Genomic DNA, 13844 nt, shown 5'->3' with positions numbered 1-13844 from the left:
GATTCATGGGGTCGCAAAGAGTCAGACACGACTGAGCAACTGAACTGAACTGAAATGAACTGAATTGAGGTGATTGATAAATTTGAGGAAATTTTAAAAGCCTCTTGTTAGACAGTCTCCGTTAAATGTTAAATTATACATACTTACTATTAATCAATTATATTAAAGCACAATTAATCAATATATAAAGCTTATCACTTTCCAATAATTGTAAATTATTGAAAGTCTCTATACTCTACAAAGTACTATATGCAAGAGGGAACCTATAGTACATAATATCTGCCCTGAAAAGGCTTAGATTCTACATCCCAGTGATGTTTTTCAAACTGTGCTTGTTGCATACCAAAAATGTCATATCTTAATAAATGAGAAGATAGGAATGGATTCTATGTTCAAGTAGATTTGGGGATCACTGGATTACATGAAGTCTAAATATTATATTACAGTAGGACTTACTGAAATATTTATATGCCAGTTTGCTTTGAATTGCTTCCAACGAAGTATAATCATTAGTGTTTTCATACTTTGCAAAATATTAGAACAATTTTTGCAGGTATGTTTCATCTAGAGCTAGAGTTCCACAGGATATGAAGTTTCCATTAGACTACACTATTGGGATAGTGAATGCAGCCACAAAATTAAAAGACACTTGCTCTTTGGAAGAAAAGATAAGGTAAACCCCAGTGCAGTTTAGTTCAGTCACTCAGTCATGTCCGACTCTTTGCAACCCCATGAACTGCAGCACGCCAGACCTCCCTGTCCATCACCAACTCCCAGAGTTTACTCATGTCCACTGAGTTGGTGATGCCATCCAGCCATTTCATCCCCTGTCATCCCCTTCTCCTCTCACCTTCAATCTTTCCCAGCATCAGGGTCTTTTGAAATAAGTCAGCTCTTCGCATTAGGTGGCCAAAGTATTGGAGTTTCAGCTTCAATATCAGTCCTTCCAATGAATAGTCAGGACTGATTTCCTTTAGGATGAATTGGTTGGATCTGCTTGCAGTCCAAGGGACTCTCAAGAGTCTTCTCCAACACCACGGTTGAAAAGCATCAATTCTTTGGCACTCAGCTTTCCTTATAGTCTAACTCTCGCATCCATATATGACTACTGGTAGGATGGCTATTACGAAAAGAAAAAAAAGAGAGTGAGATCATGGGTGGGGTAGATCAAGGGTAGGCAAGATCTACCCTTGTCTGCCCAATCCAGGATTCTTCTAACTGGCAATTTTGTCTGGAGGTCCCTGTTGATCTGGCAGAATATCACATCTGTATCTCAATTTGATGAGATGTAGGTCTGATAACCATTGCCTATTCTTCTTTCTATCTATTTTAATAGATTATTTTGGGTTCCAAAAATCACAGCAGATGGTTACTGCAGCCATGAAATTAAAAGACACTTACTCTTTGGAAGAAAATTTATGACCAACTTAGATAGCACATTAAAAAGCAGAGACATTACTTTACCAATAAAGGTCCATCTAGTCAAGGCTATGGTTTTTCCAGTAGTCATGTATGGATGTGACAGTTGGACCATAAAGAAAGCTGAGCACCACAAATTTGATGCTTTTAAATTGTGGTGCTGGAGAAGACTCTTAAGAGTCCCTTGGACTGAAGGAGATCAAACCAGTATATCCTAAAGGAAATTAACCCTGAAAATTCATTGGAAAAACTAATACTGAAGCTGAAGCTCTAATACTTTGGCCACCTGAGGCAAAGAGTCAACTCACTGGAAAAGACCCTGATGCTGGGAAAGATTGAAGGCAAAAGGAGAAGGGGGCAGTGAAGGATGAGATGGTTGGATGGCATTACCAACTCAATGGACATGAGTTTGAGCAAACTCCAGGAGAAAGTGGAGGACAGGCGATCCTCACATGCTGAAGTTCATGGAGTTGCAAAGAGTCAGACAAGACTTAGTGACTGAACATCAATGACAATACTGAGTAATACTTGTACTCTTTTTGGTAACCCACCTTTTTTCATTTGTTCTTCACTTTAATGCTCTCTGAGGGCAGATAATGAACCAAGTCATTTCTGCCCACCCTTCCTACCATTCCACTTGATCAAGTTAGCTTCCTCCTTATAGAGAAAAACTGAACAGTTTCCCAAACACCAGAAAGCATGAGTCAACCCACCAGTGGAACAAATGACCTCTAGATGCAAAGAAATGTTTAAAATAGACCCTTGTAAATAACCATCCAACACTTCATTGTGAGGCAATGATTCTTTCTCTTCAGGTATTTCTTGTAGCAATACGTGTCCACAGGGGATTTAGTGTTGTTTAAAAGGACAGGGTGAGTAATGAAAAGGAGTAATTCTATATAAATCAACCAAAGGGCGAATTAGGGTGATGGGTTAGCACAACAAGAGGCCAGCAAATTGTAAATCCTCTGAGTTGTCTATTGCTCCAAGAGCTTTTGTTGAGAATTTCTCTGAAAAACTTAGTGCGGATTATCACTGTTATCTGTAGATGTCTGAAGTATACTTTATCACTAGAGGAGACAACTTTTAAAGCTTGGAATGAAATTTAGTGGGCTGCCTTTTATCTCAGGGTTTTGGTGAAGCCATATTTCAACTTCTCAGGGGAAACACTGCAGGTGTAATACAATGCCACTTAGATTGAGACATTCTTTCTTGGTGTTACACACACATGTACACATATGCATGCCTAAACACATAGTCATACCAAGATTTAACAGTGTGACACAGTGAATTTCAATCTTTTCCTGACATTAATGTTCTGAGTGTAAACAGTAGATAATGGTGTGTGTTAGTTGCTCAGTCCTATGTGATTCTTTACGATCCCTTGGAATGTAGGCTCTTCTGTCCGTGGAATTCTCTAGGCAATAATACTGGAGTGGGGTACCATTCCCTTCTCCAGGGAATCTTCCCAACACAGGAATCGAACCCAGGTCTCCTGCATTGCAGGCAGATTCTTCACCATCTGAGCCTTCAGCAAAGCCCCAATAGATAATAGCAGCAGGTGTCAAATACAATAACATTACCAAATTTTCTTCTTCTATATATTCTCCCTTGGAAATCTCATGCAATTGTTGCAGAATCCCTTATTTTGTCACTGCTATGATTAGAATCAAATGATATCTTTTTCGACCCTGAGCCTTCTCCAGATCTCCTGGAATGCATTTCTATTTTCCTGCTCAACAGTTCCACACAGATAACCCATCAGTAACTCAAACTCAACAAGCCTCAAATGAGAGTCATTAATCTCTTTCCAAAATACTCTTATTTTCATGACTACCATTTACAAAAAAAAAAATTCATATTTTTTTCATTCCCCCTCCCATCCAGCAAATCAAGTGTAGAGCCTTATTATTTCTTGGATTGTTAAATGCTACCTTCATAATCCCATAACAACACCATGAGCAAACAAACCGATTTGACATAAGAAAACAAAAGCTTTTATTTTGATTTAGGCATATCACTTAATGCTCATTTTTAGAGTACTGCAATAAAGTAGATAATCGCAAACTGACTGCATGACCTTGGGAAAGTCATGCAAATTTTTGTGTTTTGTTTTCATGAAGAAAAGGAAAGAAAACTGTAGCCTCATAAGGTTCTTGGGAGTATTCAAACGAGTGATGTTTCTGTCTTGCTTTGCAAAACATAAAGCAATAAAAATGCAAGCAACTCAGCCGTTTCTGTTCTATAATCTCACTAGTACATTCAGGTCTTCATGATTCCTTTCCTTCTAAAGTAGTATTAAATTTTTAGCAGTTTTTTTTTTTTTTTTCATCCAAGCTGTATTGGCTTTTGAGCTACCAAAATTAAGACCTAATTTCATGCATTTGCTCACTCACTCACTTATTGACTCAACCAATATTTAATGAAAAAGTACAATGGGCTTAGGGCCTCTCTGGTGGCACTAGTGGTAAAGATCCACATGCCAATGCAGGACATGCAGGAGACACGGGCTCAATCCCTGGGTAGGGAGGATCCCCTGGAGGAAGGCAAGGTAACCCACTCCTGGAGAATCCCATGGACAGAGGAGCCTGGCAGGTACAGTCCATAGTGTCACAAACAGCTGGACACGACTGAAGCAACTTAACATGTACACACACACAAGGGACTCAGTACTATGTTATGGGTTTGAAATACAGACATAATCTGAGCCTTATTATATGAAAAATTAGTGTTTGCATTTGCTATAGAGAGTTAACATGAGTTAATGCGTAAGATGTCTTCCAACACGTCATGTAATGGGTGCTTGCTGACTGTTGTCTACTGTCTTTTTATTACTGTTAATATCTAAAGTCCACATTTCCTGGCTCCCTGCCCAGTTTTCTCTAGATACAAAACACTGTATTCCTTACACAAACATTTATTTTCCTGCTTAAACAGCTAAATTTCTATGATACATGCTCATATGTAAGAATATACATTGTACCCCCAAGGATTTCAATATCGAATGAAAAAGCATTTAATGAATAAAGCTTCCTCAATATCATATTGATGTGAAAATAAATCCCTTTAAAGCTGTTTAAAACACCTTAAGGCAGTAGGCTATCTGGTTACAAAGAGGCACCTGGCATTCATATCAACACCCATAAAATAGAATAAGTTCTTCCACATATTTTCTTTCCCTGGCACTTACATTTTTTCAACTACTCATTTACATTTCTTTTGAATCCTCAAGCAGTTTTTGAAAATAGCTCTTTTATAGAAAGTAAATTAATCAACAGACATGCAGTTCTCGCTGCGAGCAGCATCACAAGGAAGCCCCTGCCTTCATGAGCTCATCAGACAGTAACCTCGGCTTCTCTGTTTCTGTCTGTCTCTCTCTTTCTGGCTCCTTCTCTCTCACACACTCACGTACACAACCTCACATTATGTTCTCCTGTCTCTCCATGTGGGCTTCCCTCCCGACTCAGATGGTAAAGAAGCTTCCTGCAATATGACAGTCCTGGGTTCGATCACTGGGCAGAGAAGATCCCCTGGAGAATGAAATGGCAATCCACTCCAGTATTCTTGCCTGTAGAATTCCAAGGACAGAGGAGCCTGGCAGTCTAAAATTGGCTAAGTAAGCCTTTGCTTGATGAATCACTTTGCAACCACATCTCAAAGTTAGAAGATAATTCAGTTCAACAATTATTGCCTTCCCCACGTTTTATTAACTCAAACCCACTTCTGTGGTTCCCCAATTTTTTTCTAGAAATATGTGCCAGAATAGCAATAATACTAGTCTAAATTTATAACAATCTGCCCCATAGACCACAGCATACACCTGATGCATCAGTTTCAAAGTTATGGAATTGCTGATAGTCAGCTGGTTTTAACATAGAAATACAGCAATTTCTATAACTTAACGTAAAATGACACATGCCAAAACTTTGTAACTGTTCCTGTTTTCCCACCACTGGACTGATTGATCCTCTGGATAGGTCTTTAGTCTTATTCTCTTTTGTATGCAAAGCTTCAGGCACAGTGCTTGGTAGAGAATGCCGCTAAGTCGCTGCTAAGTCGCTTCAGTCGTGTCCGACTCTCTGCGACCCCATAGATGGCAGCCCACCAAGCTCCCCCATCCCTGGGATTCTCTAGGCAAGAACACTGGAGTGGGTTGCCATTTCCTTCTCCAATGCATGAAAGTGAAAAGTGAAAGTGAAGTCGCTCAGCCGTGTCCAACTCTTAGAGACCCCATGGACTGCAGCCCACCAGGATTCTTAGTCCACGGGATTTTCCAGGCAAGAGCACTGGAGTGGGGTGCCAATAGATGCTCACAAATTCTTGTGGGTAGGAAATACTCTTTAGAGAGTATTCATATGTATGATGGGCTTCCCAGGTGGCTTAGTGGGGAAAAAATCTGCATGCAATTCAGGAGATGCAGAAGATGCCAGTTCAACCCCTGGGTCAGGAAGATCCCCTGGAGAAGGGAGAGGCAACCAGCGCCAGTATTCTTGCTGGAGAATCCCATGGACAGAGGAGCCTGGTGGGCTACAGTCCACAGGGTGGAAAAGAGTCAGACACGACTGAACCTACTGAGCAGACACACAATCACATGATACAGTATGGTTGACAGATACTCTTTTGTATAGATGAGGCAAGAACTATCAGAAAGGATAACTGAGTTGTTAATGAGCCTAATCTTGGGTCAATGGACCAGCTTTAGAATCCAGGCTCTACTCATTGCTGGTTCCAAGATCTAAGCAATTTTGTTTTTATGTCTGTTTTCGTGCTGAGTTGTGTCTGATTCTTTTTGACCTCGTGGACTGTAGCTGACCAGGCCCCTCTGTCTGTGAGATTTCCCAGGCAAGAATACTGGAGTGGGTTTCCCATTCCTCCTCCAGGGAATTTTCCCAATCCTGGAATCAAACCAGCATCTCTCTCATCTTCTGCATTGGCAGGCAAATTCTTTGCCACTGAGCCCCCTGGGAAACTCCATGTCAGACATTATATATACATATATTTATTTATTATTTGATCCTTAGAACATATTTAAAAGTTGGTATTATTTTCACCATTTAATGAATAAACAGATTTGGAAAGAAATGACTTTCCATACTCACCAGCTGGTATGTAACAATCTTAAAATCTTAACATCCTAAATACAATTATAATGCATGCAGGCATGCTGAGAAGCTTCAGTCATGTTCACCTCTTTGTGACCATATGGACTATAGCCTGCCAGGCTCCTTTGTCGAAGGGATTCTCTAGGCAAGAATACTGGAGTGGATTGCCGTAACTTCTTGGCGATTATAGTAACTAAAAACGAATAAATTTCGGAGAAAATTGAAACCCTCCGTGATCTTCATCTAAAATATGCACAATATGAAAGCCAACAGAGGGACTTTCTTGGTGGTTCAGTGGTAAAGACACCGTATTTCCACTTCACGGGGTATGGGTTTGATCTCTGAGCAGGGAACTAAGATCCCACATGCCACACAGCACAGCCAAAATAAATAAATAGCCAACTTTAAAAGACACCTGCATTATAAAAATATACCACAAATATGTATTCAAAGCATGGCCCCACTATCTCAGACAGACACATTTCTTTTATAAATATATATATATATATATATATATATATAATAGAATTGGTAGTAGATCTATTTAGGATTTAAATGGAATATCACACTTCAGAGACTTTGCATATCATGTGCGTGCAAAGATTCGTCGTGACACTCAGTGTTACAATATGCCATCTGCTAGCAGGCATATTAGTGTAAAGCATGCTTAGTTGGGAGACTGTTTATTATAGTTGAGTCCTTATGGTCAGTAAACAACTTTGGATGGCACTGGGGATGAAGAGAAGATGCTGTGTTTAAATAGTGACGTTGGCCCAGTTTTACCTGTTATGAAACAAGAAATAGAGTAATTGACAAATACAGAGTTTGAGCTGAACTGTCTGCTTTGGAAGTACCCACCTTCAGTGTCACTGCTAAAGGTTTAAGGAGAGCACAGCCAGAAATGCAGACTATGGAAGGCACCAGACACATTTGCCTCAGTCCTTTCTTAGGTCATATGGGTGTGCATATGGGCTTCCATGATAGCTCAGCTGGTAAAGAATCATCCTGCAGTGCAGGAGACCCTCATTCGACTCCTGGGTGGGGAAGATCCGCTGGAGAAGGGGTAGGCTACCAACTCCAGTATTCTTGGTCTTCCATTGTGCTTCAGCTGGTAAAGAATCTGCCTGCAATACGGGAAACCTGTGTTCGATCCCTGGGTGGGGAATATCCCCCAGGAAGGGAAAGGCTACCCACTCCAGTATTCTGGCCTGGAGAATTTCTTGGACTGAATAGCCCATGGGGTTATAAAGAGTCTGACAAGACTGAGCGACTTTCACTTTCACCTACTTTCACTTTCATGGACGTGCATGCTCAGTCACTCTGTTGTGTCCAAGTCTTTGTGAACCCATCAGCTGTAGCCCTCCAGGTTACTATGTCCATGGGATTTCCCAGGCAAGAATACTGGAGTGGGTGGCCATTTCCTTCTCCAAGGGATTTTTCTTGACCCAGGAATTGAACCCACACCTCCTGCTTCGCAGGGGGATACTTTACCACTTTGCCACCTGGGAATCCCCAGAGATTGTATTTAGGGGTGTTTTATCTCTTCCTAGACCTCCTGTAACACATCTGTATGCTGCTGTTGCTATTGTTGTTTAGTCAACAAGTCTGACTCTTTATGACCCCATGGACTGCAGCACACCAGGCTCCTCTGTCCTCCGCTATCTCCTGGAGTTTGTTCAAATTCATATCCATTGAATTGGTGAGGCCATGTAACCATCTCATCTTCTGCTGCCCTCTTTTCCTTTGCTTTCAATCTTTTCCAAGAATAAGGCTATTTCCCAATGAATCGACTCTTCATATGAGGTGGCCAAAGTATTGGAGCTTCAGCTTCAGCATCAGTCCTTCTGATGAATATTCAGGACTGATTTCCTTTAGTATGGACTGGTTTTATCTCCTTGCTGTCCAAAGGACTCTCAAGAGTCTTCTCCAACACTGAGGTTCAAAAGCATCAATTCTTCAGTGCTCAGCCTTCTTTATGGTTCAACTCTCATATCTGTATATGACTACTGGAATAACCTTAGCTTTGACTATACGGACATTTGTTGGCCAAGTGATGTCTCTGCATCTCTCAGCTGTCTTGATGAATTATAGGTTCATGCTCTTTGTCACAGTACCCATCTTTCTTGTTTATCCAAGGGCGCCTATTAGATGTTCCATCTTGGGTCATTTTCTCACCATTTGTATCTGAGAAACTTTGCACATCTAGGTATGTTGGTTAAACTATTTTTCCCAGTCTAACAAGGCTTCATTTTGTAGGTCAGGCAGTACTCAGGGTAGGTGCCACTTACTACTGAATTCTCTTGCTGTTCTTTGTGGACAGATCCTGGGCCTTCTCTGGTCCTCCTGAATATGGTCAGATCTGCCTAAAACTGTATGGGCTTCCACTGATGACATGCCTGTGAGTGATGACATTCATCACAATCTGGATTATTTGTCTAATTTCTGGGATTGTACATGCCAGAAGAGTGGCAGTACAACCTATATACTATTCCTATGTTCTCAGATCCCAGTAATATCCAACTAACACCAGACTTCAGTGAGTAAATTGTCAACTTTGTGAATAAATTATTTACTTCACAATAAAATAAGTCATGTCTGACTCTTTGTGACCCACTGGACTGTAGCCCACCAGGCTCCTCTGTCCATGGGATTCTCCAGGGAAGAATATTGGAGTTGGGTGTCACTTCCTACTCCAGGGGCTTTTCTCAACCCCAGGATTGACCTACATCTTTTGTATCTCCTGCATTGGCAGATGGATTGTTTTCCACTGAGCCACCTGGGAGGACTGGAATAAAATAAGCTGTTCATGTATTTATCTCCATCAGAAGAATTTAACCTCCATGGATAATATAGGTGAGTTTAGTAGGCCTAACAACTCTACTTTGAGGGAAGGAGTCAGGAAATTATCAAGGTCAAATATTTTTCCCAAGGTCACAGTCTCACAATCGTTGAAAGAAAAGGGGAAAAGAGAACCCAAGCCTTCTGACTTGATTGCAGGGCTCTTCCTTCTATTCTAGCCATGGCAGGCAAGCACTTTTGTTACAGCCAACTTTATATTTAGTCTCCCTTCTAATTTAGGTTCTTGTTTGCAGTATTGTACCTGGCAATTTAGGTTGTATTCACTGTTGATATATATTTCTAAATGTTTGTAGTAAATTTAAATGAATAAGATGCCTTGCTGAGCGGAAAATCTGGATTATTATGTCCTGAAAGCAAATCAGCACAACCATTATATGCACATAAAAATAACCTTGGGGTTGTTAATATGAATAATACGTTTTATCACCATTAAAGCAAGATTTAGATGTTTAGCCTTTTCTCACATAACAGGCTGTTCATTTTAGTAGAGAGAAACTCTTAATAAAAAAGATTAATGAGATAAATAGGTTTTTTTTATATACAGAATATTTTTCCTCTTTCTGAAATTATGTCTCTTCTGAAAACTCAGATGCAGTCTTTGCCATAAATTAAGGGCCACTCTTTGGTGCAAAGGCAAAGACTAAGCAGGTGAATTTAACAAGAGATGATATTAAATATTGATACTATCACAGATTTTTGTTGGAGAAACTTTCTTTACTAACTTGCCAGTAGGTAAAATTAAACCTCTATGAGGTCTCTTTTCCTGTAAATAGCTTTTCATCTGATAAAAATATCTAAAAATACATATGACCTGGGTTCAGCCAAAGAAATGAAGCAGTTAAAATAGAAGGAAGTAAAAAGTCTCCCTTTTTCACTTAAACCTCAAGCAGCACAGCAGGTTTGATCTGAATTGATATTCTCTTCAATAATTCAAATTCTGTGCTGTTTATATTATTTTTATTGGAGCACAGTTGATTTACAATGTTGTGTTAATTTTAGGTGTATAGAAAAGTGAATCATTTGTGCATTTATTCACCCGTTTTTAGATTATCTTCCCATATAAGTCAATACAGAATATTGAGTCGAGCTCCCTGTGCTATGTAGTAAGTCCTTATTATCTACTTTATATGTGGTAGCATGCATATGTCAATCCCAATCTCCCAATATATCCCTCCCATCTTACCCCTTGGTAACTATAAGTTTGTTTTCTACATATGTAACTCTATTTCTATTTTTTAAAATAAGCTCATTTGTGCTTTTTTTTTAAGATTCCACATATAAGAGATATGATATTTGTGTTCAGTATGAGGCAGAATCCTTGACTGCCAGTAATTCCTATCGGTTTAGTTTCTCCTTAGGTGATAATAACTAGACCCGTTAAGACCCCTTGCTTCCAATTAAGAGACAGATGATCTTGGAATGTCTCTGGTGGTCCAACAGTCAAGCCTTCACCTTACAATGCAGGGGGTACTTACTGTTCAATCCCTGGTCGGAGAGCTATGATCCCACATGCCTTTCAGCCAAAAAACCAAAATGTAAAACAGAAGCAATGTGTAACAAAGTCAATAGAGACATTAAAAATGGCCCATATCAAAAAATTAGAAAAAAAAAAAAAAAGACAATCTTGAGGAAGTCGCAAATATTCTTAGGCAGAAAGAGGTACCTCTGTCCTCAAGTCACTAAAGCAGACCTGCATTAAGGGCTGTTGACAGCCAATCTTCCAAGTAGTCTATAATGATTCTTCCCTCTTCTTAGTGACCTCCTGCACTGGATAAGGCTGACCTGGGTAGTGAATAAGATATTGTGGAAATTAGGGAGTATGGCTTCTGAGGATAGGACGTAGAAAAACATGGTGCCTTTTCTCTTTCTCTCTTGGGTGATTCTCACCAGGGAAAGCCAGGCACCATGCCATGAGGACACTTGAAAAGCACTGTTGCTCATATGGTGAGAACTGAGGCCTCCTACCAACAGACACATGAGTGGGCCATCTTGGGACCTCCAGCCCAGTTCAGTCTTCAGATGACAGGAAACCAGGCAAGCATCTTGACTGCAACCACATCAGAGACCCTGAGTCAAAAATCATCGGTTTACCATCTCTAGGTTTCTCAATATCTAGAAACTGCAAACTAATAAATGTTCACTTCTGGAACCATTAAAGTTGAAATGATTAGTTACATAGCAAGAGATAATGATTAAAGAACTAATATGACCATTTACAGAACACCTTTGCTCACTAAACACATGTTAAAGCCCGCTCCCTTTTAAAAGAGTAAATAGGAAATTCTCCTGGTGGGCCAGTGGTTAGGACTTAGCACTTTCACTAGCAAGGACTGAGGTTCAATCCCTGGTTGTGGAACTAAGATCTCACAAGCCATGGAGCCAAATAAATAAATAAGGGACTAAATAAAATGAAAAGAAAGCTGGCATGCTATAGTCCATGGGGTTGCAAAGAGTCGGATACAACTTGTTGACTGAACAACAACAGAATAAAATGAAAGGGCATGTAATCACTATTACTGCCCACTATTGGCAAATCAGGAAACAGGCTTTAGAGAATCATTAAGGGAATCAATGCCACAAAGCTTTTATATAGTAGAGAGAAATTCAAACTCAAGTCTGGAGAAATCTAAGACTACTTTTTTTTTTCTTATCCTATCATGTTTAGAGATTTACTGTTCAAAGTTCAATTCAAGCAGCTAACACAGAGACAACACGCAGACTGCACTGGGAAGGATCGAGGGCAGGAGGAGAAGGGGGCAACAGAAGATAGGATGGTTGGATGGCACCACTACCTCAATGGAGGCAAGTTTGGGAAAACTCTGGAGATAGTGAAGGACAGGGAAGCCTGGCATACTGTAGTCCATGGGGGTCACAGAGGGTCAGATAAGACTTAGTGACTAACAACAATACAGACAAAGGCAACCTGTCTGAACTACCAACTCTAGCTCCTGTGTTCTTCCTAGTATCCTGCAGGAAAAAGACAGCAGGGCTCTGGGAGCCAGGGACCCATTCAGCCTGGAGTCCAACACTGGTGATGGGAAGGATGGGTGGGGCAAGCAGAAGACACCCAAAGACCAGGCAATGCGAGAGAAGGGAGGAGCTGTGCAAAGAGGAACCCCTTTGCCTCAATTAAAGATTATGCTGCAGGTCCAGATCTGTTCCAGAACCCTCCCCAGGCTGAGCTAAGACCTGGTTGCAATGTCATTACAGTTCACCTTCTCCATGTTTTATCCCCTTATTTTTCCCTCCTCAATGCTGGTGTTTGTGACAACACTTTTCAATAAGCTGCCTGCAGACAAATTCCTCCTTCAGAGTCCATTTCCCAGATAAACTTCACAGTCTGTCCCAGTTCTCAACCCCTTGCCTTATTTGTGCAATGACTGAGCTGGCTTAGATGTTTATAAGCTACTGCTTCTCACGGTGTAGCCCCTGAACCCACAGCAGTGGTGTCATCTGGGAACCTGAGAGAAGTACAAATACTCTGGTATTAATCCAGTCTTATTGATCCAGGATCCCATGAGGTGGAGACCCAGAATGTATGTTTAACAGGCCATCCAGGTGATCCTGACACACCATAAAATGTGACGACTGTCGGTGTGAGATTTACTCCAGCTCTTAAACATCTCGGCATTGGGTTACTGTCATATACATGTCCTTCAGCTGGTTGTCCCAGAGTCTTAATAGGATCAGATCACATGCCATTTGAGTTCCAAACATTATAAAAAGAGATTGCAATTGAACAGTTGTTGTGTATAGTCATTGGACATCAGATTTTAAATTTTTTGTGGCATTGCAGTAAAGACAAGTTTATTGTAGTCAGGTTGGTGGGTACAAAGGGGTATAAACATTAGAGTAAAAGGAGTAGTTACTTTATAATATTAGCACCATAGTTATCACGGTGTATAACCTTTCAAAAGTCATGTCAACTCTCTCAGTTGCAGTTTTCTCATCTGTGTAATGGGTTTATGTTTTTTCATGCCCTGACTACTTTACAGAATTGTAGCTGAGTAAATGATACATGAAGGCTTCCCTGGTGGTAAAGAATCTGCCTGCAATGCAGGAGAGTCGGGTTCAATCCCTTGTTGGGGAAGATCCCCTGGAGAAGGAAATGACAACACACTCCAGGATTCCTGCTTAGAGAATCTCATGAAAACAGAAGCCTGGCCGGCTACAGTCCATAGGGTCGCAAAGAGTCAGACACGACTGAACAACTAACCCTCTCACTTCAATTTCAAATGATACATCACATGGGCTTCCCTGGTGGCTCAGATGGTAAAGAATCTGCCTGCAATTCAGGAAACCTGGCTTTGATCCCTGGGTTGGGAAGATCCCCTGGAGGAGGGCATGGCAACCCACTCCAGTATTCTGGCCTGGAGAATCCCCATGGACATAAAATCCTGGTAGGCTACAGTCCACGGGTCACAAATAGTCAGATACGACTGAGCAACTATATAGCAGCAGCGT

This window comes from Moschus berezovskii, chromosome 5 (genome assembly GCF_049115385.1).
Source record: "Moschus berezovskii isolate FMDL1 chromosome 5, NW_MosBer_1.0, whole genome shotgun sequence".
Taxonomy (NCBI): domain Eukaryota; kingdom Metazoa; phylum Chordata; class Mammalia; order Artiodactyla; family Moschidae; genus Moschus; species Moschus berezovskii.
The sequence above is the reverse complement of the archived record's forward strand: the minus strand, read 5'-3'. Positions refer to the sequence as shown.